Source organism: Solea solea, chromosome 21 (assembly GCF_958295425.1).
Source record: "Solea solea chromosome 21, fSolSol10.1, whole genome shotgun sequence".
Lineage (NCBI taxonomy): Eukaryota > Metazoa > Chordata > Actinopteri > Pleuronectiformes > Soleidae > Solea > Solea solea.
In genome coordinates, this window is record NC_081154.1 from 13,246,061 (window position 1) to 13,272,128 (window position 26,068).

Here is a 26,068-nt window from a genome sequence, read left to right on the forward strand (position 1 = left end):
TGGCTCCTTGACGTCAGCGCTCAGCCCAGCCTTCTGCTGCTGCTGCTGCTGCTGCTGCCGCCGCTGCTGCTCTCAAACATGTCTTTGTTATTCAGAGCTTTCCATCAGAGAGCGGCGACCTGCAAAACACGGAGGGTGGCGTCTCAGCTGCGGCCGCGGAGGATCAGGGGAGGACTGTACAAATGGCACGTGTGCGTCAGTACGCACGCGATTGTGCGTGCGTGTGTTGCACTTTGGGTATTTTAAGCAGCTTGTTGTGGTTTTATGATAATACATTGACATGTTGCACACATTTAGACTGACGTAAATGTTCTGAATCAGGATTCATGATGACTGAATCATGAATTTATGATTAGTATTTACTATATGAAACCTATATCAAGGCATCCATATCAATATTACTTTGTTTTATGCAATTATGATGTAATTATCAATATATACATTAATGTGTTACAAAATAAAATTATCATAATTTATATTTAAAAATTGTAGTGATGCATTAATATTACTGTTATTGTTGTTTTTATTGTTGTTTACCACATGTACCCTACAGCTATGATATCATTATAACAGTGCAGTCATATAAATATTATGTTGTTCATGCTATTATGGTGTGATTATTTTTGAATTCATTATTTTTTTAATGTATATAGGTTTCTGCCTCATTTATTATGATTGTTATTTGATAGTGTTGTTGTTTGTGCCAGTGCCAAGCCTATTAATTAGTAATACATTTCGTTTTAAATGCCAATAAACAAGATAAGCAAGCATGGTTATTATGTTAATTAGTCCAAATCAATATTAGTTATATATGAAGGTAAGTACCCAGCATGCTCAGCTTCAATTGTGGCGTGTAAAACTACTCGTCAATGATGTTAACTCCCCCGAATAAACCAGGATTATGCCACAGCAGACCCAGTGGAGCAGATGGCCGCGGAGCTGAGCTCCTGCTCTCTCCCCCCCTCCCCCCTCGCTGCTTCTCCTGTGCGTAAAATCCGCGACGCGTTTTGTGAGCAGCCACCGTTCATGGGTCCCTTTGGTAATAGAATAGCCAATGTAATTTGACACTTCAACTTACTGCGCTCTCTCCGAGTCTATTCAGTTACTCACCCACTGACGTTGAGCCTGTTCTCAGTGGCTCAACGAGGAGGTAGATATTTAAAAAACAAGAGGCGAAAATTACCGAGGACTTTCTCTGCTTCAGAACCCGGTGAGTGGCTGCAAACTTAAAAACGCTGCTTGTTTCCCCAGTGTGGCGCTGCGAGCCTCTTGTTTGGGGTGAAACGCTTTTTTTTGTTTCCACTTTGGCTCAGATTGTTTCTCAACAATAGAGTGAGCACTTGGAGTGGCACCGGGGCGCACGGCGGAGGCATGTAATAAACAAACACACGGCGGCGGTTTATTTACGAGCACGCTGCCGTGCGCTGTCGGGATTGAACCGGCGGACTGTTAAGCAGGTTGTGCATTTCGTTAGTAACAGATGCCGCGCTGATCTCCACAGCGCTGGAGCTTGGATGCCTCGCCGGAGCAGCCTGTGCGCGTTTTGCTGTGCAGAATGAATCGCGCCGCTGCGCGTGTCTCCTCCGTGTGCGTCTCTGTGTGCGCGTGTGTGCTTTTGCTTTATACCTTTGGCTTGAGATGTGCACATGGTGCTGTCCAGTTTGGATGGAAGGCTGCAGAGGAGCTGCACAACAACTGTGAACAAGGCATAGACAGCAGCCACTGCAGCGCGTCGTTCACGAATGTCGTGTTAAATGTTTATTACGGAACTTCACGAACAGAAGCACATGTGCAGGTTCATGTGGCATTAAATATGAATGAGTAAGTGGCACAGTCTGGAGTGATAATGTGTGCTCTGCTGTTGTAGGTCATGACTGCTTTGGTTTAAGGTTGAACAAGTTGACTCCCCCTGATTCCTGCTGTCTGAATATTGAACCAGTTGGGACCGAAAGGGGGCTCTAATATTGAACTGGGCTCCTTTTTGTCTTGCTGTACATCTGTTCCAGGAAGCAGGAATTGTGGCCAAGTGGAAAAAGTAAGCTCTACTGCCTGATCTGCTTCCTAACCATTGTCACGGAAAAGAGACATGAGAGAGGACAGGGGGAGTGTGTTTTCTCCAATGTGCACATGCACTTTGTTTCTGCATTCAAAAAAATAAAATCCCTGTTAGCATGCAGCAGGGCAAACACTGTGCAGATGTCTCTTGTCTGTTTCTGGTGAGATGTCCAGGAGAGCTCTTCCTGTTTTTGTTATGTTGCTGAAAAAAAGTTAATTCTCCGCATGTCTGCTTTTGGACACGGCAGCATCTGAATGTGTCCCGCACAGCTCCGGTGACTGTTTGGACCCAGCCACTGAGGGTGATACACATTTGTGTGATAGAAGTTACTGAGCAGGTCAGCATGCTTGTTTACATTTCGATAATCCACAGGTTCTCCTCACCCTGAACCGAAAGGGCTCTCAAACCTCCGGATGCCACCTTTAATCACATCGGGTGGAATTCTCAGATCCCTGCATGGGAACTGTTTGGATCACAAGTGCTTGATTGCATGTGTGATTAAAAGCTGATTTAGGTCAATTTGTGTGAGGAAACATGGAAACCCTCCAGTGTCTTCACAGATGAGGGTGGTGTCAGACAGAGGAGGAGGTTTTTCTGTCCACCATCCCCTTCCTCCCTCCCTCCTGGTCACCCCATCTAAAGGGGCCCCAGGTTGGGCTCCTGAATAACCATGGGGCAGACCCCACCAGGCTGACCTTCCTCTATTCAAGCTGAGGATGTTGAAACACCAGCCGTCAAACAAAAGACACATTGAAACAGAGATCTGCAACCCAGCACGTGTGTCTGGGTGCTGAAGTAGATCATTTATTAACTCTCAGTTTCCTACTGACCAGTGAAAAGAATCAGCACATAGTGAGGCAGAATAAAACTGCAAAAGGACATTCAGCTGCTTCTGCCTCAGATTAGGGAGCAAAACCTCAAAACAAACACGGCAATTAAAGGCAGAAATTACTAAAAAAAAATGTAATTACATGTCTTTTAGATGGGCTTTTCTTGGCTGGACTGCAGGCAGCCTCAGGTCTGTGTGGAAGCACTGTGGATTGACAATGGCAACATGTTTTTAATGCAGGGTGGGAGTTTGTTTTTTTGCTCTCCACCCACCTGACGAGGTACAGGGTAACGGCAGAAGCTGGAAATGGCTGTGCCACATGGGAAATTATTCAGCTCTCAGATCAGAGAGGACACACAAGAGGCCTCATTACCTCCAGCAGCACTGTCGGCCAGTCTGAGAGGAGACCCAGAGCTGCTGTGTCTCAGCCGACCACACCAGACTAAACTCCAACACACGCCGCATCTCATCCTCCTTTTTTGTCTGGGAATATTCCGGAGAGTCAATTTGAGCGTCAATCATAGCTTGACTGTGCTGTTTAATTGGACTAATATACTTGTCCCATTAAAAAAAGCAGTAAGCAGGGATTTATTGAATGAAGTGAGTCCACCTCTGCTATGCTAGCTTGTTAATATAAGCCATTTTTTTTGGTTGCCCGTTTATGTCACAGGGACATCCCAAGTCCTCCAACCTACTCCATGAATTTTAAAGCTCCAGTGTGTCATTTTGTCGCCAAAACACCAGACTCAGCCCTCATCTCAGGTGAGTCTGCAGAGCTCTGTGAAAAGAATGACTCCGACCATTGTCTTCCACCGTTTCCCCGCCGCTTCAGTCTCCCAGCGTATCTGTCACGCTTCACCTTTCCTCAATTAGTCATGAAACGCGGCAATCTGTGTCGCCACAGACACAGAAACACAACATAGCGGCACACCGAGAAACACAGAGAGGGTCGCGTGGAGCTGATAGGCTCATTCAGCGCTGTGTGAACGTGACAGTGGTTTGAATGGAACAGACGTTTGTTTTCGATTGAAAAGTTCAAAGTATTGAGTCCTTTGAGCTCGGTCTCGTCTTCGGTCCAAAAATGTACCCGGCTGGACTTTGCCATGTTGTCTACTCCAGTGTTCTGGCTTCTTATTATTTCTGGGTTCAAGCCCAAGGGTGGGAACTGTGGAACATACACAGCCTAGGCCAGTTTAGTCAGATTGAACATCTTCATGGAACGGCTTATGTGGGTGTGTTAGTCCTAAGTTGAGGAATTCACTTAAATTTCAGTCTAACGATTTTTTGTTCTGACGTCATGTGAACCTCCTGAAAAGAGGAACGTGACTTGTCCTTTAACACCCTATATTAAGAGATAAATACCGGTTCACTATCCCATTCTCAAAGGACTGTGGCCTGCTCCTCCTTTTATCAGTGAAGTGTGCTTAAGTAGCTGGCAAACAGGGCCGTACTGTGGTGTCTAAAATGTCATAATGTCATTGATTCGACATGGGAATTCCAGTTGCTGCGGCGGGCACCTCCCACGTACCGCGCGCGCGCTCTCTCTCAGGCTCCCTAACAGGAAAAGGTGAGCGAGTGAGCGACCAACTGCTCTTCCTCCACAGTCAGAGCCTGTGGGAGGTTTGTAGGTTTCACTCAAGGTCCTCTCTGTGTTGTCTTTGCTTGACAGATAAACTGCTGGGATGAATCACCACACTGGTATGGCTATTTTCAGTGGGGAAGGGGAGCGCGGGGCAGGCACTGAAGCCATAGTGTATCGCTGTAGTCGTGGCAGCTTAATTGTGTTGCCAGCCAGGACTTCATTTTTCATTAATCCAACTATTGTGACACTCGAACAAATAGCACATTGTGCATGTTTATTTTGATTCTGCTGCACCTCTGGCAGTGAGACTGTCTGTGGAGAAGAAGTTGTGCTTAAATGAAACCTAACAGCATTTACTGAGGCAGTTTACGCAATTTTTCACTCCACCCAAGGCTTAGTGATAAAACAGAAACACTCACAATATTTTCCTTCAATAGCAATAAAAGTTCATATTATAATATTATCATGATCTCATGTGCACACTTTATTTTGATAGTTTTTATTGATTGATTCTAAAATGACATTTTTGACGACTTTGACCAGATCACACAGCTTACTTTACTCCACCACGTTAAAGGAGTTTCTTTAATGCCATTGTTGTAGATACAGATTTAACATTATGTGAGTTATCTGACAAGAGGTGTTGCATTGTTACAAGATAAACCACTCGTTTGTCTTGTGATCCCCACGACAGAAGCAGAAAATCATTTAATCATCACTTGTGCTGTCTCGTATTGTTCAGTCGTACCTCAATTGACAGATTTTACGAAAATAAATTCAACAATTAAGTTTATGTGATCATCCTAGTTTCAGAGGTTTGGTTTCAGAGTTTCACAGTTTCAGACACAGTCCACTTGGCTCAGGTGGGTTAGGGAGGATATTTGTCATTATTAAGCAATAACTCTGAAATAACTTTGTAGTTTCATGGAAATCAAATCATCTGATTATACTGAAAATACTTGTGGATTAAATTAATAGTCTACTACTGCCCAAAATACACCTGTATGAAACCTTTAATGTCACATTTTTATATTGTGGTATTTGTAAAGTTTTCAGTACTAGATCCAAATACTCCCCTCTGCAGTTATCACAACAAAATACGCGTGCATGTGTTATTCCACATTCCTCATGTGTGTGTTTGTGGGGATTTGTGACGCTCCACCTCGGTGACACAGAGCTGCAGCAACGTGGCCCGGGCACCGGCCCACGGAGAGGGTTTTCTGGAGAAAAGTGTTCAGACTGTACCTATCCGCTTGACTGTTGACTGTTAATATGAAACTTCTATTTTCAAAACACAGCTAAGGGAAAGGGAATCTGTGTGTGTGTGTGTGTGTGTTTGAGTGTGAGTGAGTTTGCTTTTGTGCAGGAGGGAGATACCAAGCACAGTGAGGGATGGGAGAGGTGCTGGGAGGAACGCCAGACCACACATCATTTAATCATTTTAGAGGGTGCAACCACTTTGTGCATTTTTTTTTTGGTTGCTTGGTGCTAAAAGGAGTTGTTGCTGTAGAAGCTGTACTGTAGAGAGACTTTGACAAGAGGGAAGACGGGGCTGACAGTTTGATGGAGAGAAGAGAAATTGCCCTTATTTTGGGGTTTTAAATTTGTCAAATTGTAGATAAATTTCAGTTTAATGACCAGAATGTGATAATAAAAGTCAGATCTCTGTTGGGGCCGTGCAGCTTGCGAAATGTGTTGAGAAATCTGAAGCAATAACATTTTCAGACCACTTAAAAGTTGAGTGCGTGTGGAAGGAAGGCCATTGTGCATATTAGCATTGGATTTGAACGTGTCCTTTTGGCTTAATCCCACTGTTGACTCGCCTGCTAAGTACTGAGTGTGTTATTTTTGCTCTTTTTAGGGAGCCCCTCTCTGCATAATCTCACTTAATCTAATCCATCCCCCTTTATAATGGACTGGGAATGGTGTGACTTTATAGGAAAAGCTTTAGAAGGAGATCCATACTAAACAGAGCGGTGTGCTGTTTGCTTCCACCAGCCCCTCTGGCGAAGCTGCTGTGAAAATGCAAGTGACCTCTGCGCCCCTTGTTAGTCTGAACAATAGGCTCGGCCTCCTGTTACAGCTGCAGCCGCACTGGAGGGGAAGTTAGGCGGAACACAAAATACACATTTTGTGATTAATAGGCCTAAATACTATACGTTTGGATTATTCCCATGGCTGCTTGGCACACACATGGAGTTTGCGCTTAAATAAGATTTAAGTGATTAACCGAATCACAAAACATCTGCCCCTTCATTTTTCCTTGATTGATTATGAATTGACTAATGGTTGCAGCCTTGCTGCATGTGCTCAAAGTGACTTGAGAATACACACAGTTCAACATGAAATTTGGTCATAGATTTTATTTCATGTATAAGAAAAACAAATGCCACTTCCAGTTTCTGCATTTTACTTCTTATTATTTTAATATATTGCCTGGTGAATGACCTTCGATCACACGGCATTTTTATGGACTGGACAGTTACTAAATAATGAAGATACCAGTTATTTGCAGCTGTGATTTGTTTAAAAGTTAAAGTTGCAAATGACTGTCCTATATGATGGATATAATTAGAGCTTCTTTGGCTCCCAGCAATCGCAGGCTCATGCATGTTGAACGTTACACGCTGTGAAAAACATATGCAGATGATGTCACAGCACCGCACTGCAGTGTTAAGTGTAAATGAAAGGCTCTGGATCATGAATAACATCTGGCTCCTCCAAAGTCGCGGCGTCGATAAATTAAACCACCAGGTCCGACCCAGGAATCCTGAAGTGTTGTCAAATTGGGCGCGCGCGAGCCCGGCGCCGCATGGCATGACAGATTTCTCTCTTAAATTTCAGCGTAGACAACATAAGCTCGCAGCTGCTCTCCAAAAAAAATTGGAAAACGTCTCAAGAGGTGTCAATGTCACCATCAAAAAAAAAAGGCCACTGAAAAGACTGCGGGGCGGCTCTGCCGGAGTGTCACATTATCTAATGTGTATGTATATGCACATCTGGTGAGCAATGAGCAAGTGGTGGAGTTACCTTCAACCATTCTGTGTCTCATTGTTCTCTGACAGGGAAAATGAACTGGGATTTACTAATACAGAGGGAACATCCTCTTGCTCTCACTGAAAAGGTCTAAGGGTAATCTCTCTCTTTCCCTTCATAGACTTGCCTTTTCACCTTCACTCTCCCCTCCCCCCCGAAACATAATAAATGTCTGACGTTGCTCTCAACAAGATGTGAAACATCTCCAACGCGTTTCATTTGTTTTCACGTTTCCTCCCGTGTTGAGTTTTCACGCGTGAGAAGCAGTTCAAAATGTGTAGAATACAAAAGCGATTGCAAGACAACAGCGGAGGGTCTCTCCATCCCTCCATCAGCCGGACTCTTTCAAACCACTTACTGCAAATCATTACTCGCTGTGTTTATGGCTGCGTTGGAGTGAAACTTTGTGAACTCTTAATTACCACATGGGAAGTCGTGAAAAGGGCGTTTTTAACTCGCCGCTTGTTGGAAACTTAACAGGTTAACAGGTTGTGAATGTCGTGGGGGAGTGTTTTTGTTCGGGCGGGGCGATACGGCCAAAAAACGTGGTCACTATATAAAATGTTTTCAAACTATGTCATTGAAGTTGGAAAAACCACCAGTTAGTTGTGTTTTGATTCTTCTTGAGGGAAAACATTTGTCTCCTGACATCTTTTAAGACGTATTGGTACATTTTGGAACTTAAAACATTGTTAGATATTGTTTTGCATCGTCTCTTTGGCAAAGACTACAGCGTCCCAGAGTAACACTCACTGTTGGGAGTTTATCCTCATGGGCTTTGATGTGAGCAATGGTTGCTCTGATTTAAAATAGCTTTTCATTCATGGCATCCATACGTAGTATTTGGAAAGTTGGGGGAAACACCAATAACACTAATACAAATCTGCTTTGTCAGGGCTCTGTGTATAGTTTGGTCACATCAGCAACATCAGAAAAAAAACAAAACCCTTTCATCACACTGTGGTTCTGTTTTCTTGCTGGTTTGAGTCACTACAGGGAGAGAACCTGCTGCTTTTCTCTGTTTTATGTCACTGATGATTCAATAGCTCAGACTTGTAGTCCATTTACTGAATAAACACATAAATAAGCCTCTTGAAGATGTTACTCTGGGTCTCTGAGCCAATTAGTAGAGTCCAGATATCACTATATTATGACTCGTACATGGAAACACCTGGTAATACTTTAAAGCAGTGGGCGGGAGTTCAAACGTTGTTGTCAGTAAATGACTAGAGAAGAACAACTCCATTGATTCATCCCAGAGGAACCTGTAGGATGACTACAAATGGTTACTTTCACACTTTAAAGCTTTAAAATGCTGTATTGACTCATTTCTCAGTGGCGTTTAAACAGCTTATAGATCACTTCACACACCTTTTTTCTTTATCTCTTTTTGGATCCAATATCGTTTCTTTTTTTTTTGAGCAGGATGCCTGTTGTAACCGATGATGACTCGCAGACAGCAGTGACACCACACCCACTGCCTGCGTGTCAGCTTACACTGTTCCCTCACTCTAACACGGTGTCTGTGTGCGGGCGGTTACCCAGGTGCAAGGCATGCATCATAGACCAGAGCTGATACACTGATGTGACAGCTGTGGGAAGTGCAAGGGGAGCGCGAGAGGCGTCTCGGGCGCTGAACGTGGTGGAATACATTAACCCTCAAACCCTTCCGTCAGTCCACTCAGGACTGTAACTTTAAATGTCAGCGACGTCTGACCCACTCACTCGCTCCAATTTAGCAGTAAAGTGCAAACAAGGGCCGAGCACAAATATTAGTCACAAGCAAAATAACAACAAAAACAAATGAATAAATGTATGAATAAGTTCAATCAAACGTACAGGTTAATTTAAATAAATAAATCAGAGGTATCAGAGGTCTTTTCAGGGAATAATGGATTCACATTTGTTACACACACTCAAGGCTTGTTTTTGTTTTGTTGCACTTGAGCAATTTATTATAATTTTCATGCAAACATGACTGACTTATGGATACAATATTTCTTTTTTTTTCTTAATCCTTCATAAAAAGTGTTTATCACAATATATTAATAAGATGGGAACACTGTAACTCCCTTTGGATAAATAAATTAAACCCAGGTTTTACCTTATGATGCTCACATATAGTCACTTCAGTGTCAGGATTACTGCGTGAAGCTAACGTGCAGATTTGCCACAAAGTAGTGAACACATTTTCTGGACTGAAATATAAATGTGCAGCTCACAGGTGGAGCTCACTGCTGACTGTGCATTTCTGTCGTCAGCACACTGAAGTACTTCCTGTTTACCCAAAAGCAAGATGAGAAGAATAATTCACCATATGCATTACAAATGTAAATATAGGAGACACAGAATCAAAAGACACGAAAAGGATCCAATAAAAATCACAATGCACTGTGTACGTCTGAAGCAGATTTACAATTCCATACAAGTATTGTGTCAGATTATCCCCTGGAACATGTGTAACGTAATCCACCTGTCAAATAAGGTCAGTTCTGAGGAGCTCTGAACATAATCACACTGTCTATGACGTTCTGGAGTTGTAATAGTATAACACGGCCAAGTGTTAAGGGGATTAATAGGTTGGCAGTGGCGACTGTTCATCAGAGTGACTTGAGAAATCAGGACATGAAATGGGTGTTTGTGTATCCACACAGCATGTAAGTGACCAAAAATATGGCCTGTAGCCACGTGTGCCGCTGTCCCAGCGCTGACTTTAAATAACTCCTCTGTAAACACATCCTGTTTCCTTAGTCCCCCCCCCCCCCCCCCCCAGTCCAAGCGCTGGCAGGCCATTCCCCTGTTCCCCCATTTTTCAAATTGGCGGCTTTGAAAAATGGAACCGTTACCTTTGCAGCGAGAAAGAATCCTTTCACACGCTCACGGCAATCAAAGATATCCGAACAAATACCGCCGCTGATGACGCTTATTAATTAGGCAGCGTTGTCTGGATGTAAACACAGAGAGAGAGGGAGAGAGGGAGAGACGCATGTACAGACACACTTCACACTCCTATTTATAGATGCATCTTACATAAGCTCTTTTCAGACAACAGGGTGTGCTCATTTTGTCAGTATCAAACAGAGGAAAACCGTAAATGAGCAGATTATTTTAATACACACACGCACGCACACTGTATATCGCACCCCTACTCCGTCTTGGCACGCTGTGGCTCAACAGCTCAGAAAAACGTCGACGGCGGACGCTATTTTTGACCATCTGCTCTAAAAAGCAGGGCATGTTTGAGTCACAGACGCTGTGATGTGAGGCTGTGCCCGCGATGTGCCTGGCGTGTGGAGAGGGAACGAAGGGGGGGCGGAATGGCTCACCCGAGGGCCTAGCATCCTTCGTGTCACTGAGGACGTACACAGTGTGCGGCTGGTTTCACTAATGTGTGTTACATTAGCGTGATGGCTGATGGGGGGGGGAGGTGGGGGTTGGTCCTCCACGTCTTGGACGGAGAACAAGAGCGAAGATATCCTTGTGCTTGACTCATCGTGTAAACATCATCGTCAGAGATGAAATAGTCCGAAATGTCTCAACAAACATCTCCGTCCACCTCCGTGTCCTCTTTCTCCCTCAAGTGTGTGCGTGTGCGCGCGCATGTGTGTGTGTGTGTGTGTGTGTGTGTTATTTGTGAGGTAGGAATGTGAAATCTAATCTGAGCTGGCTGGAGGGAGGTGACGGGGGAGCACAGTCAGTTTTCTTAAGAAGAATTTCCCCTATGATGCCACTTCTCACAGTTTATGACTCTGTTTGGGACGGAGGGAGCTTCTCGCCACAACTCAACTTCATTAAACTAAATCGCTCATGTTTCCACAACCTTTGTGTTGAGAAAATCTACCGGGGCTTGATCACCTCATTTTGACCTGTTTCTGATAAGACTCGGCTTGTTTTTAAGTATTATCTTACATCCATGTTAGAGTGAAATTGTACAACATTTCAGCCTTTTGTCAACGGTTTCACAATCATTTTAAAATTCACATAATCTGTCATCATTCTCTTGATCAAGCGATGAATCATCCATCCATTATCTACCACTTTATCCCTCACATGAGAGTCACGGCCCTGGCGCCAAACCCAGCTGACATAGGGCGACAGGTGGGGGACAGGTTGCCGGAACAATTGATCATTTAATCCATAAATCGTCAGTATATAGTAGGGGTTCAACAAGTTCCATAGTTTGGTGGTTTTATTTCTGTTTCTGGGTGACATTTGAGTTCATTTATCTCATTGAGGTCAAGAAAAACATCATTTTCTATCCATTTTTTTTCTCTCTATTTGTCTCATGTTTGTCTTTTTGCATCCATTCATCCAAGCTCTTGTTTTATTGGACCAGCTGAGAGGCCAGTAACACATTTGCACTGTGAATTTTCCATATTTTTGGGCACTTTTCACTAAACGATGCTGATTATTTTGGCCCTAAAAGCAGAGCATCCTCAAGATACAACCATTATCTACGGCTGTTATCCTAGAGAATCCCCCTGTTGTTTCACTTAACCTGCATTTGTAGAGGTCAAACAACATTTCTCCTTTTGGAAACCATGTCATGCTTCACTGCATGTGAAATCGAGGATCATGTTCCGTGGCTTTTTTTGAAAAAAAAAAAAAAAATTAATAAAAAAATCAGCTGGAGCAAATTAAAAAGCAAATGACGCAAGGCTTCGTACACTGCATTGTCTGTGTGTCACAGACAGACACTTCCTTTAGGGGAGGGGAGGTGGAGAGGATCATGTGAGCCATAATTATATTTATGTAGGGTCCCATTCAATCTGTCACAGTAAATTTTGCCTGACTTGTCATACTGCAAATCTTTATCGCGGATTAAATGCTGGTTATGAACTCAAATGGCCGGGGAAGGACTCCTTTCATGTCCTCGTGAACGCAGCATTTGTTTGTTTCCTGACAAGCAGGTTGTGATGATATTAGCCGTACAGTGTTATCCTGGATGTTTTCAATACATTTTAATTGGGACGCGACTGGGTAAATGTCACCGGCATTTGCTTTGAAGAAAACCCTTTTTCAAAAGAGCGGGCAGCCTTCCAAGAGCGGAAGAATGCCCGTGAAAGCCTTCGTGTTTCAACAGCCACGCTCCCCCCCTTTTGTTTTCTTGCTCGTCCGGGATCAAAGATGGTGATGAGCGGCAATGGAAAGTTTGACTGTTCATAGCAAGTGGCTTCTTTCAAACTGGTGCAGCTGGAGAGGGAAGAAAAACAATCCTTTTGATTCATCTCAATCAGCTGCTCAGTGCTGAAACAGGAGAGACTTGTGGTGATGAAAGCGTAATCGATTGCTTCTCATACACTTGTCTTCCCAAGCTCACATGGTGACTGACTGCACACTTGCTCGGCTGCTGACACAATATTGCCCACAAAATGTTCTAATTATTCGTTCCGTCCCTGATTTGTTAGTGAGCGGCACAGATTCTCGCTCCCAAATCTGAAAACATTAGTTCAGAGTGAATGAACTAATGGCTCTTCCACTGCTCTGTGACAACAATCCCCATTGTTTGACTTCATTTTACTCTCCCCTCATGAATGTTCTGCTGCTAAATCAACATAATGCAGTGAGTTGTCATGCACGCGTTCCACCACCTCGAGCACAAAGACTGCAGTGCACAGCAACGCTCAGGTCTGAGCAGTTGCTTCATTTGTTTACAGAATCACTTGTTTGGAGAAGCCCTGAATGTTGCATCCCAGAATTTGTGTGCGAATCACATCCAGCCAAACAAAGCCTCAAACATTTCCCTAATGTTTACTGCAGCAAAATCACATTTCAGCCTCATTTGTGCTCCTGTCTATACCTGCAGACATAATTCTCACCCTTAATCTTTTATAGACGCCATCACTTGCTATATATCTTATGGATTACAGCTTGCCATGAGCTCTAAGAGGGGAAAGTGTGAGTTATTTTGTCTCGCTGCTTTTGCAGCTCATGACGTCAGGTGACTCAGTTTGTTTACGCCGCCGCGGTGGCATATATGAACAAGCCCAGTGCTCTTTAAATCCACAGAGATTGAGCAATGTATCGCGGAACCTGAAAGACTGAACATGTCTGACCCTTATAATTCATGATCATGGAAAAAGCCAGAGCGGACAATATTCCAGACGGTATTTAGACATCTTCAGCTTTCTAATATACTTTTCCGACGAGGGAAACATGCTCATAGTGCTCGGCTGTTTTGGAATCCTGGGGCACAACAGCTATCCACCGTCTTGAATTTTTATGACAAGTTGCATGTCTTTGGCAGCTACCAGAGCTCTATAGGAAGTGTTTTGCATAATAAGTAGCAAAGACAAGTGAAAAATGAAGTCAGCAAAAACACTCACACATAAATGGCCACTGTATGTCATGTTCATTTACTTAACTCACTCAGTCTGGAGTTCTAGGAATAAATGAGGATAAAAGCCAAGGAGACAAAGCTCGTGTTGGTGCAGTAAGATATCGTAGAAAAGTAGTCTACACTTTGTTGAACTCCCAAAGCCTCTTTCTTTCTTTCTTTCTTTTTTTTAATATTTAGCTTCTGTCAGTTAAAATAATAAAAAAAAAGTTTCTCACTTTCTCTGACGCTCAGAGAAAGCGTGAGAGAGAAAAAAAAAGAAGAGGAAACTGCTTCACGGGTGAAAGCCCTCAAACATGAATATTTAATGGTTGCATTTTAACCAGAGTCATAAAATCCAAGAGGATATGAGTGAAAAGGGAGCAGTGAGGAGTGTGCAAAGTAGGCTACATTGTTTCTTCACAGTCTGAGCCCGTTTCCTAAAAGTCGTGTAACTCTTCTTCCGGCTACACAATGAATCAAATATGCTTATTGTGTGTGTGGATCATTTAATGCCCGGGCCAATGTTTGGCAACGTGTTGCAGCCTGTTTTTTTTTTTTTGCAGACTAAGCAGCTTGTTCTACAGCGAGATGAAGAAATCTGGGATAAATTGAAAATGTTTCAAGTTGACACTTCCTCAATGTTTTCAGGACAGGAATTTGATTCATTTCATCCGTTTGGCCAGTTGACCAGTTTCAGTGGCTACACATACATTTGCAGCTTAACAGAATTTGAGGAGAGGAAAAAAACAAAACAATATGTGGATATTTGATAGGCAACCTCCTCTACTTCTTTTTCTAGACCCTGTCCTGCATTTTTAAAATTCTGTTCAGCCCTCCGCAGACTTGCAGCTGACAGACAGTGAGGTGATTGTTAAGTTTGATGAAGCCGTGTGTTTGTGCGTGGCCGAGTTATTTTCCTGCATGTAAGCATTACTTTGCCATGGTAATCGTTTGTCATCCAATATTGAATCAAGTTAAATGGACTCATAAATTGCAATCACTTAACTCAGCCCAACTGTTATACTTAATGCTGCTTTGTGGAAAAGGTCAGCTGGCAGTGGATCAGATTCCAGCTGCACAGATGATTCTGACACGAGTGTTTTTTAAAAGCAAAAACTAAACAGTATTTAATGGCGGCAGTGCCGGCTGCGCAGCGGCTTCTGTTTATGTTTTCCTACCTTAGATATGCCTAACGCGGTGTTTAAAGTGTGTGCGGTTTGCAGGTCGCAGATAAACCACAGTGGGTGCCCTTAAGGGAAACACAATAAAAGGCTCTCCCCACTGAAAGGTCCAAAGTGCAGTTGTCCACTCTGCGCAGCAACAATGGAGCGGTTGTGCAAACGGAGTCATCCGCGGCGCTGGCACGACTGGCACACCAGCTTATCAGGAGTCAGGGTGCACTGAGCAGGGGGAGGCGGGGGCAGGGGAGGTGTAAGAGGAGGTCAGTGTGTGTGTGTGTGTGTTTGGTAGAACATAACCTCTCAGTTCATTTGTGAGCTGAGCTGGGCTGCACACACACACACACACACACACAGAGAGCTGGGTCATTATAAAATCAATGATCCCATATTTATTTGCAACACTGTCCATACTGTGTTAATATAAAAAGAAAGTGTGAAGGCACAAAACAAAAGAGAATAAGGGGGAAAAGAAAAACACCTTATTATAACAATTTTCATCTGTTTACTACATGATAATAGTCTTCTTTGTGTCTCTCTTTGAACTCATTTACACGTTCGGCTTTGCTTTGACTTGTCAGCCAAGCCCATTCCATATGGTTTCACACTGCATGCTGAAATACACACTGTTTCCCATGCAGCGCGAACACACTGTCTTTTAAAGACCACATTTCATTTCAATTGAATTGTAACCACATCAAGCCCAGTGAAAGCAAGACACCACCAAAGAAACAAAACAACCTTCCTTCAAACACTCTTTGACGACTGGAGCTCAGCCAAAATCAATACCGCAATAATGAAGCGTTAACTTCATTAACTCGTATTGCACCATGACATCACAACACAATCCTATTGAATGCTAGTAAAAAAGCTGCAGCTACCACTTATTTGCATTATCGATTATTATGCTGATTACGTAATCAATCATTTCGTCTGCAAAACACAACACAGGACAGTAAATAAATGCCCATCACCATTGTTCAGGCAACAGATGAAAATAGAGAATCCATTTAACACGTTAGTATCATGAGACACTGTTAGGAACGGTGAATACACTGCTTGGACCCAAATGCACGAGACAGGACGAATGGTTCAAGAGACTTTATTTTCCTCTTGAGAAGCCAGTCGAAAACAAAATCTCTTCTTTACACAAGGAAAAACTAAACTAGACTATTCTAGAATCAAACAAAATCACTTATTTACAGAAGGACAACACTAAACTAGACTATTCTAGAAGCAAACAAAATCACTTCTTTACACAAGGAAAAACTAAACTAGACTATTCTAGAAGCAAGCAAAATCACTTCTTTACAGAAGGACAACACTAAACTAGACTATGCTAGGAGAAAGCAAAATCACTTCTTCGGTGAAACCAACTTGGGACCTAGAAGCATAAACGACGCACTTGCACATGACAAAGAAACTGGGGACACTATATAGGGGAGAGGGAATCACCAGGTGAAGTGCATGAGGGAATTAGGGGAGATGTGTCAAAACAACTGAGGAAACCACACGACAGGAAGACACGACATTTACCAAAATAAAAGGGGGAAGTGCAAATCAAACCCACACCAAAAGTGACATGAACTTAACGTGACTTTAAACCTAAACTAACAAAAGAACTGAACTAAACGAGACGAAAAACACTGACAGAGCTGACGCTTCTTGACAGACACTTTTTAAGTTGGATGTGATCAAGAAGCAATAAAAGATCAGCTGGATTAATCTTCCATGAACATTTACTGTACATGATGTTAAATCTTAGCTCAACAATAACAGCGCTCAACACATTATGAAGAGTTTGGTACATCGGTAGAATAATACTGAGGAGTAGAGGTGATGTGATTAGTTGATGAATTGACAGAAAAAAGATCAGCGTGTACTTTTGTAATCGATTCATCACAAAAGCGCAAACTAAAGAGACCAAATGTTGTTTAAGCTTTTCATCTAAGAGGATTATCCGCTTTCTTTTTTTTAGTCTCATAGGGGAGTAAATTGAATCTCTTTGGATTTTGGAAGTATTGCACTTTGAAAATGTCTCACTGGGATAAAGGAACTGTGACAGTCTCATTTTGTACATTCAATACTATCAATACAAAGTGGTTGTTAGTCGGAGCAGGAGCTGAACAATGAACGCTTTTCAGATCTAAATCGTAATTTAAGACAATACAAACAGCCGATCGCAGAGGCTGCAGTTAAACTGTTCTGTTTTGATTGTTCTGTCTTATGTGCCACTTAAAAAAAAACACATTTTACAATCAAATCTTATCTTTGCATTAGAGTATAGTAGTTAATATATAAATGTATCCCATGTCTTCATGTGTAACTTGAATAATATTAAGATGAAGCTCAACTTAAAAAGTCATTACACCATTTTAATCACACGATATGTCCACTAATAATTGTATATGGTCATTTTACCAATGTGGTTCAGCCCTAGTTCTTGTTAAGTGTCATGTTATAAAGTCTCTGCTTCACATTTGCATGAATGGACAATGGATAAATCAGCCAAGTACATGGTCTGTGCTCTGCTGCATCGTCCAGAAGTGTCAGCTTGACAGGTCCCAGCCGTGAAGTGACACTCACACAAAAAAGGAACATTTCTTGAACCACCTCACCTGGAATAGTACTGAGCAGATGTGACATGGCTTTAACTGGTGGTTAAGCATGAAGTGGACTATCAAAGTGTCAATATTTACATTACTTTTGCCTATCAGAGTAATACATTTACTCCTCTCTGCTGTTTTGGTGTGGAAACGGCGACTGTAAAAACTAAGCGTGTGTCTCTTTCTTGGTCGTGTCACTGATTTTAAGCAGCACAGTTTGTCAGTGGCAGATATATATATGTGTGTGTGTGTGTGTGTGTGTGTGTGCATTTTATCCCTCAGATGTGTTGCAGGAATGCGTTGTGTGCTCAGAGAGTTTAAGCACTTGCAAGCTAGTGTGTAGTGCTTTCACAACATTTCCTTTGGGACACAACACTCGGGGGGTGGGTGTGTGTGTGTGGGGGGGGGGGGGGGGGGGAGAAAAGGAAGTCTCAAGGTGCCTGTGTTAGGCTTTAGATGTGACTCAGGGTTGGTAAATATTTAGAGAGCAAACATTTTGATACCAGCAGGGATTATAGATGAGGGAAACATGTTTTTCTAAGAATGTAAATGTCAGCATATTGCAAGGCGTAATGCTGCAATTTTGACTTGATCCCCAGTCTCCAAAAATACTACGCCAGTTAAGCAACAAATCACACGGAGGAAATTACATTGTTTTTCCGAGTCCGGCTAATTTTTGATACAGCTTGCCCCCCCCCCCCCCCGAAAACTCATTCTCTTTGTTGCAAAGCTGTCCAATTCATCAGAGGGGATGGTTGCCGCCCACAAACAACCAACATATTTGTTCTGCTGCTTCACCTTGTTGGCTTTGTAGAGGGAAGGTGCCAAAGGTGGATGTTGAACACGTCGAGTGCTATCTGCCTCATTTACTTGGTCACTGAATATTCATGTGCCTTGATACTGTGTCAGCCTTCAGTGAGCCATGCAGAGAACGAAAACCGGCAACGGCAGCAGCCTCTGGAGTCGTCAAACAAGCTTGACCCCATGTCACATTTACATCACTTTTCAAATGAAGTTGTGGGTTTTTTTTCCGGTTGTTTCCGGGTTCCAATTTTTGTTGCTTTGCTCTCTCAAGCGCTCTATGGATGAGTTAGTGGGAGCCACCTGAGAAGAAGAGAAGGGAGGATGAGCAGGAGGAGGAGGGAGAGGAGTGGGTATAACCCCTTGTACTGCAGTCATGCCCATTTACTCCCCCTGACACCTCCAGGGATGCGCTCTGACCTTTGTGGGGATCTCGCTCCCTCTTTCTTCGCACTCATGCGTTTCCTCTCTCCTCAGAGGTAAGAAAATGCACCACATTCCTTGCTGTGCTGTGCAGAAGCTTTCGGGAGGCCCCCCATCCCAACTCTGGCCTTGTCTAGACTGTGGCTGTTTGGCAGCGCCGCTACATTGTGGTGTGGGGTCAGATTCACTTAGCATGGCAGCAGAGATTGCAGTGGTTGTCTCATTAAATATATGTTTCCTGTGTTAACATGAAGAGCTTGTGCTCTCTGTTGTTCGGTGCCTCAGATGAAAGGCCTCCCTCTGCAGGCTGTGCTCTCTCAGAGCTTGAAACTGTCAACATGGTTAATGCTGGAGATGAATAATTTGCAGGCTGTTGAAACGAGATTTGAGCAGTCGCGGAGGAGGAAGAAGAATTCGGATCCTTCAAGCAAAGGACACAAAACCACAATGTGTAAATAACCCAATACAAGGCCTGTATTGGAATATGGAACGTTACTTGGTTCTAGTTGTGAAATGTAACCCATTTCATCAAGTACAACTGGAAGGTCCTTGTATTTATTTTACTGGAGTAGTATTTATTTTTGCCTATACCTACAAAAGATAAGGTATTCTGAAGCTGAGTAGCACTTTTGTCCACAAAACTATACTTGATTTGATTCAGAGTAAGGGGTGCATATAGTCACACCAATATATATATATATATATATATATATATATATATGTATATATATATATATACATATGTAAATAGGATTGAATAACAAGTTGCTTAATCAATCAGTTTATAGACAAGAAAGGTAAAATAGTTCCAGGTTGGCAACTATGAGTACTTATCTAAACTATTGTTTCTCAGTCCTGATCCTTTCCAGTTTATTAGAATCAGGAAACATCTAAACCATGCAGGGCTGTGGGTCCCCAGGACTAGGATTGAGAAACCCTAATCTAAACAATTCAAATTGAAAGTTTCCTCAATAGTTGGATGAAACAGGCACTGTAAAGGCGTGGCTTTGGCCGTCCTGTAATTTCATGTTAATTAGCTGCAATCCCATACAGTAGAGTAGAGTCAAACTACAACCGCAGCAGTAAAATGCAGCGTGCACAGAGATGAATGAGCAATGGTATCATTTCATTTCTGCATTTACTTTTGGAAATGTAGGTCAAATGCAGTTGCGAGGGTTGGCCAAAAAAAAAAGTTATTATGATCACAATTTTCACGTCCGCGGATATCAAGGAATATCAATCTAGTCTATTTGTAGACATGCTGATGAATGGAAATGCACTCTTTTTGTCTCCACCTCATCAGCCAGCCACCAACTTTCCAGGAAGTTGTCCTGATGATGAATTACTGATCTGTGATGCATTAAACAAATGCTCTGTAAGCCTGTAAGATGGCCCTATAGAGAATTAGATTGTTTTCACTAAGTAGAGTAAGTTTATGAGTAAATTTATACTCACTTGCTTTTAATCTTTGGCTTTGTGAGAGAAGGAGCAGAGGAAATCGGGAGTGCAGCCTCTAAATCCTGATACATGAGACCTTGGCTGCAACAGAGGGAATTTCATCTCCTGTCATCTCGCTGTTGATTAGTATTGATTGGTTTGGGCTGAATTGGCCTCTTGAATGGAAGTTACATCAAATAATCCCTCATTCTAGTTTCCTGAACCCATCGCGAGGTGAGGAGAACGACTGCATCAGTGGCTGTCTGCGAGCCGAAACATTTCCTCTGGGTGCCAGAAAAAAAAGAGGTTTTTAGCCTCAGTGCTTTACCTCTTAATGAGACTGGGGGAAAGTTGACCTACTGAATAATTGTGACAAACATAGCCGAGGGGGAGCTGAGTGTTGCCCTGCCCCCTTTCTCTCTGTGGTGGTTCGAAAAGACACTCTCTGCACCTGTGGTTTGTATCCAGTCTTTTCACAGACAAACACGGGGACACGGTCTGCTGTCGATGCTGGCCGGCTCTCGACGGGGACAGCTTCAGTGTAATGGAAAAGTTCCATTGCAGTGAACACTTGCACGCACAAAGTAATTGGAGATTGCTGGCAAAGAACCCTGCACGATATGCTTTGAATTTGAAGGCAGACCAGAAAGTTTGATTATGTTTGCTGTTAACCAAGTGCCTATCGCACTCAAGCAAGACGGGATCCTGCTCATGCAGGGCGCGAGGTGGGAAAGTCTGTTTTAATCTGTTTTACTGAAACGATTGCTTGGAAAATATTTGAATCAGATCCCATCTCTCGTTTCCTCTGTTGAGGTGTTTTCATAATACAAGGACACGCACAGGAGTCTGCACAAATAGGCTCTGGCATGCTATTATTGATTTATGAGACCTGAGTGTGGTGTGTACAATGATTGACAGGTCGCGGATTGCTCGGGATCCTGCACGTTAGCGCGGCATTGCTGCTCATTTGGAGAGCAGGTGTTGGGGGCTCATGTTCGCCTCATTTGATAAAGGAAAGACTTAAGATCGCCGCCTCTTCAGCCACTTCTTGTCTGATTTGACACCGGAGGATCGGAGCATGTTCAGTGGAAAGCTGATAAATGATTGATAAGAGAAGCAAAGCTGCTTCAAGTCCTGCTCAGAGGACATGAATAATGAAGGACACTTTGAGCTCTTCAGTGACATATGGAAGACAAGAGATTTCACCACATCCTGGATTTAGCACTTTCGTTTTGCTGTTTTCTTGTATTTTGCTTTTCTACTTCTACGACTTGTGTTATTTAATCACTAGTAAGACTTTCTTTTTTCTTTTTTATAAAGAGTTATGTTTAAAACTTAAAATACTTAATGGATGGTTTCAACAGTTCATCCCAATACACAGGTTAATTGGCCAGATCTGGCAGATTTATAACATTCCCAAATGTTTTCATTAAACATGTGAGTTATATTGGGTCAAGTTAGCTTCAGATGTGGCTGACACAGCCTGGCCATCTTGATTACTGTTGGACAGAGTCAGACTACGTAGCTGCCTCCCTCTGTTTGCATGTCTTTGTGCTTCACTAAGCTAACTGGCTTTCTGCAGTCCCTCCATATTTTATAGAAAGAGTGTGCTATTACTTGAATTTATATGTGCACTCTGACAAATCAGTGTATTTTCCACAAGGCTAAATAACTGCTGTAAATCTGCTGAGGAAATTATGCTTTTATTTTCTCAAACATCTTTTTTTTGATACTGAGAACCATCAATGAAAGTCACATGTCGTACTAAGTACTATAATTTGAGCTTGAAACACTAAAACGACATCAGTAACCCATTTAAGAGCGGCTCATATCTCGCGTTTTCAGCAGTATCTCACAAAGCAGTGCCTGTGGTGATGCTCAAAGTTCTCCTGTTCACTTCAGAGTTATGAGTGCTAGAGGTGCCATGACACATAAAAGATGCTGGGAGAGGGAAAAGGAAGACGAGGAGATGCTTTTTGGCAGCGCTGTTGCTCTGTGAAGCTGCTGCTCCTGTCTGCAGCGTAGATCCTGCCGCTCTGTGTGTGTCTGTCAGGCTCCATGTCATCCTGCCATTGTTCAGGCTAGAAATCAGCACAGTCTCCCATTGTTCTACGCTCAGATCTGCAGCTGCAGCCTGTTCTGCCCAGTATCTCTGCACTTTGTCATGTCCGTAAAACAGTGTCATCGCTCAGCGAAGATAAGGGGCCGCTGCCACGAGTTCCAGTTTCTTCTTCTACTGTGTCTTTGTGGTTTGGAAGCTGCATCAACATCACATCCTTCACACTTGCCGTAATTAGTGAACACTTTTCATCTTTATATTCTGGAAGTGCCGCTTTGGCATGAAGATTTTCCTGAGCTGGGTTCACAAGTGTCTTCCCTTTTCACCGTAAGCCTTTACCGGCTCTCGACAGTAAAGGAAGACATGTCTCAAAGTGGATCAAAGTAATTCCTCCCTCCCCCAGGTCTAAATGGAGGAACATGTTGACATGGTCTCAGTCATTTTGTGGGGGAGTGCAGTGGCTGAGGATTCCTCTGGATCACGGGGAAAGCATTGTGGCTGAAATGGCTTCCTTTTTACACCGCTTTCATGTCGCTTTGTGTGAAGGTTCACTGAGGATCGGTGCTGGGGTGGTGTTCATGTAGCCCTACCTCTCACACTTTCACTTTGCCGCTCCGTCTCTTAAGCCCAGCAAGGCTGCATGTCCCATTCTGAGACTGGCTGTGCACAATGTAACGTTTAGTTCGGGCGAGAGAAATCATTTTCCCTCACCTTCAGCATTCATGCGAAACACCGCGTGGCCGCATTCACTGAAGCCATGAAACTCGCGTTTGTTGTTTAAAAGCACACCAGACACATTAGGTGTTCAAGGCTGTGGAGGAACGTGTGATGATTTTCTCCACATACAGTGCTCTGTGACTGACAGCCAGAGCGAGAAAATGAAACCCATAAGATTCCTTGTAGAAGCTTTGGCGATTTACAGCTTGTTAGAACATCTTGTCTTGATAGGAGGTCAAACAGACAGGCCCGGCGAACAGTATTGAACTGGGAAGACACATCACTGATAACTCTCAAGGAACGTTTCACGTTAAGAGCTCAAAGTTCCACTGTGACTGCGTTTTAGTCCAGCGAATCGTTGATTTATCAGCCGTTCATTGTTTACGTTTTGTGTCGCCGTTTTCAGACACGCAATGAATTCCAGACATTTTCCAGAAATCGTAACAAGGGGGCTGTATGAGAGAGAGAGAGCGAATGTCTGCAAATGTTGCTCCGGAACTTTTCCTGCCAGCCCCCCAGTCAAATTTCCGGAAAAGGTGGGAACGAGCACCATGTGATTACACAGGAGAAACATCTGCTGTCCTGCTGTTGGGAGAATGTCCCAATCTTCTGCTGCAGTCTTGATGTATGATTTGGGAAAATGTCTGGATTTTCTGGGCTTTTTTCTCATTAATGAGAATAACATGTTGTCTAGTGTGTAATATTTGCCTTGTGTGTTTATTTTGGGCCTTTGCATGCTTACAAGGCGCGATCAAGTGAAGGGGCATTTAGATCTTCACTTGACTGAACTCTTAATTTGCCCCTGATTGATGCTGAGTGTGAGAACATATGGCTCTATAATGGGCTGGCCGTCAGACATTTTTTCTTCTTCATCCAGCGTTGCCTTCACGATGACACATGAATAGACTGCAGAGGAGAATCACCTGCCTGTGGTGAGACCTGGGAAGCAGAGCCCATCTTCTCTCAAGGCAAGGTTGTCACCGGAGCTATTAAGACTAATAGCAGTCACCCGTGATAAGCACTGTTAGCTGAATTCATGACCCGCGTGGCCACAGCGGCAAGATCATTTCCACTTGTGTGTTTTTCTGCTGATACGTTTAATTTTTTATCCTGTCTGGTGCTTTGACACAAGAGGGGAACTCAAAAGAGTGCCAGAATAGAGAGCAGGAGACAGAAAGGGAGTGATGGAGCTAGAGGTGAAATATTGATTGGGACGATTCTGTGTGAAAGCTCTGCAACCACTGAGGTACATTTATATTCTCTCTTATGACGGGAATATAGAGTTGATTGCACAAGGCTCGGATCCATCCTCTCACGTCGCTGATGCTGTTTATCAAGGCCAGTGGTGTGTAAATTCCCCAGATTGCAAACAGGTTTTTGGCTTTATTTGTCTTGCTTGTTGATATTTCTTTGAGAGCTCCAGTGCAATGGAGTATTGAGTTGGTGAGAGCACAAAGTGTCATCCAGTGCAAAGATGTTTCCATGAACGGTGAAGTTGAACTAAGGTTGTAGCTGGACGACATTATTAAATCCTCATACTGTCCATTAAATGACTTGCTTCTTCCATTGTTTTCTGGTCAAGTGGGAACCGTGGATCCCTGTGCTGAATGCCCGAAGGCCAGTTGCGTACAGTTCAATGTATAGGCCAGTGGTTCACAAACGTTTTGTACCAAGTACCACCTGAGAAAACATTGAGCTCTTGAAGTAACACCATTATCACCAACGCTAAAATGCTGTGGTGTAAATAGGCCGAGCAAAGTCAGCTACAGACTTTTCACAGGAGGCAGATTTATTCCCAAATAAGATCATTTGCTCTCTCAGACACTCGTATAGCAGAATTAGATTAAGATGAAGCGAGAGGTATAAGGTGACTTGTCTCCATAAGGTGCACTCCGGGCATTTCTGAGTTTCCTCCATGTACCACTATATAGACTTCATGCAATAGACATTTGACTTCCAGCCGCATTATTATGCCGTGTTAGTCTTACTTCAAGAAATTAGATAATTTCAGTTGGAATAATATGTATACTTGTGTTGTAAAGTGTGATTTTTGTCAGACTAACACAACAATGTACTTTTTCCAAGTGAACATACTGAGTGTCTAACAGGACTGGAACTACTTTGAACTATAGAAATATACCATATAGTTTCCCCCTTTTTACCTTTCGGGTCTATTTAATACGTCTGGGAGCCACTTGAACTAAACCAATCACAACAAATGTCACCAGCCATTACGCGAGAGTGACACGCACCTTCTGGGCCTCAGTTAAACGCTAAGTGCTAAAGTAACAACAACAGACTCTTAAGAATTCACTCCTACTGTCAGTGAGGTGTGCGCCACCTTTTCCGCTGCTTTTCAAGTTCCCCGTTTGTGACCGCAGAGCTAATTAAGCCCGGTGTTTGAAAACTCCGAGCAGAGCAGCGACACCAGGGAAAGCTGAGAGGATTCGGAATGAGCAGGCGCGCGCGCGGGATCTGAAGCCGATCGTGAAGGACTTTGCAGCGCACCAGTCTCACAGAGTGGCACTCAGACAGGTGTGTGCAACAAATGACTGACTGTTGCAGCTCGCTGTACAGTAGGGACCATCAACAATGTCGGCTGCAGACACTGTTTGGGTGAAGTCTATGGCATCTGTTGGATTTATGCTGCTTAATACTGCTACATAAAGTCTATATACACCCACTCTGGTGTAATTATCAATTAATGCAAATTGCCTTACTGGATTTGACAGTATTATTAGCTTCTGGTGTCATTCTTTCCATGACACATATGCATTAAATCACCAATGCAAATAGGCCTAGTAACCTCATAACGTACTTAAATTGAACAGTCATTATTGTCAGTAAAAAGGCAGGGTAATGTTTGACATTTTGATTGATTCATTTTGTAGGGAAACTGAATGTCGCTCCACTGAAATATTCAAGGCATGACATAGCACAATAATGATGTAGTTCACAAGTAGCTGAGGCAAAAATTCAGAACATTTCACCAAGCAGCAAACCATAAATAAAATGTTGTTTCAGG

At 43.1% G+C, this 26,068-nt stretch overlaps 1 protein-coding gene across 2 annotated transcripts in view; it reads left to right on the forward strand.

Annotated features, from left to right (window-relative positions):
• The first annotated feature begins 1,080 nt into the window (after positions 1-1,080).
• Positions 1,081-26,068, forward strand: part of LOC131448684 (zinc finger MIZ domain-containing protein 1-like) — a 130,169-nt gene continuing 105,181 nt past the window's right edge. For both annotated transcript variants that reach the window (XM_058621341.1, XM_058621342.1), the window contains exon 1: positions 1,081-1,210. The gene's annotated coding sequence lies outside the window, so the exon portion shown is untranslated. The remainder of the gene's footprint in view (positions 1,211-26,068) is intronic.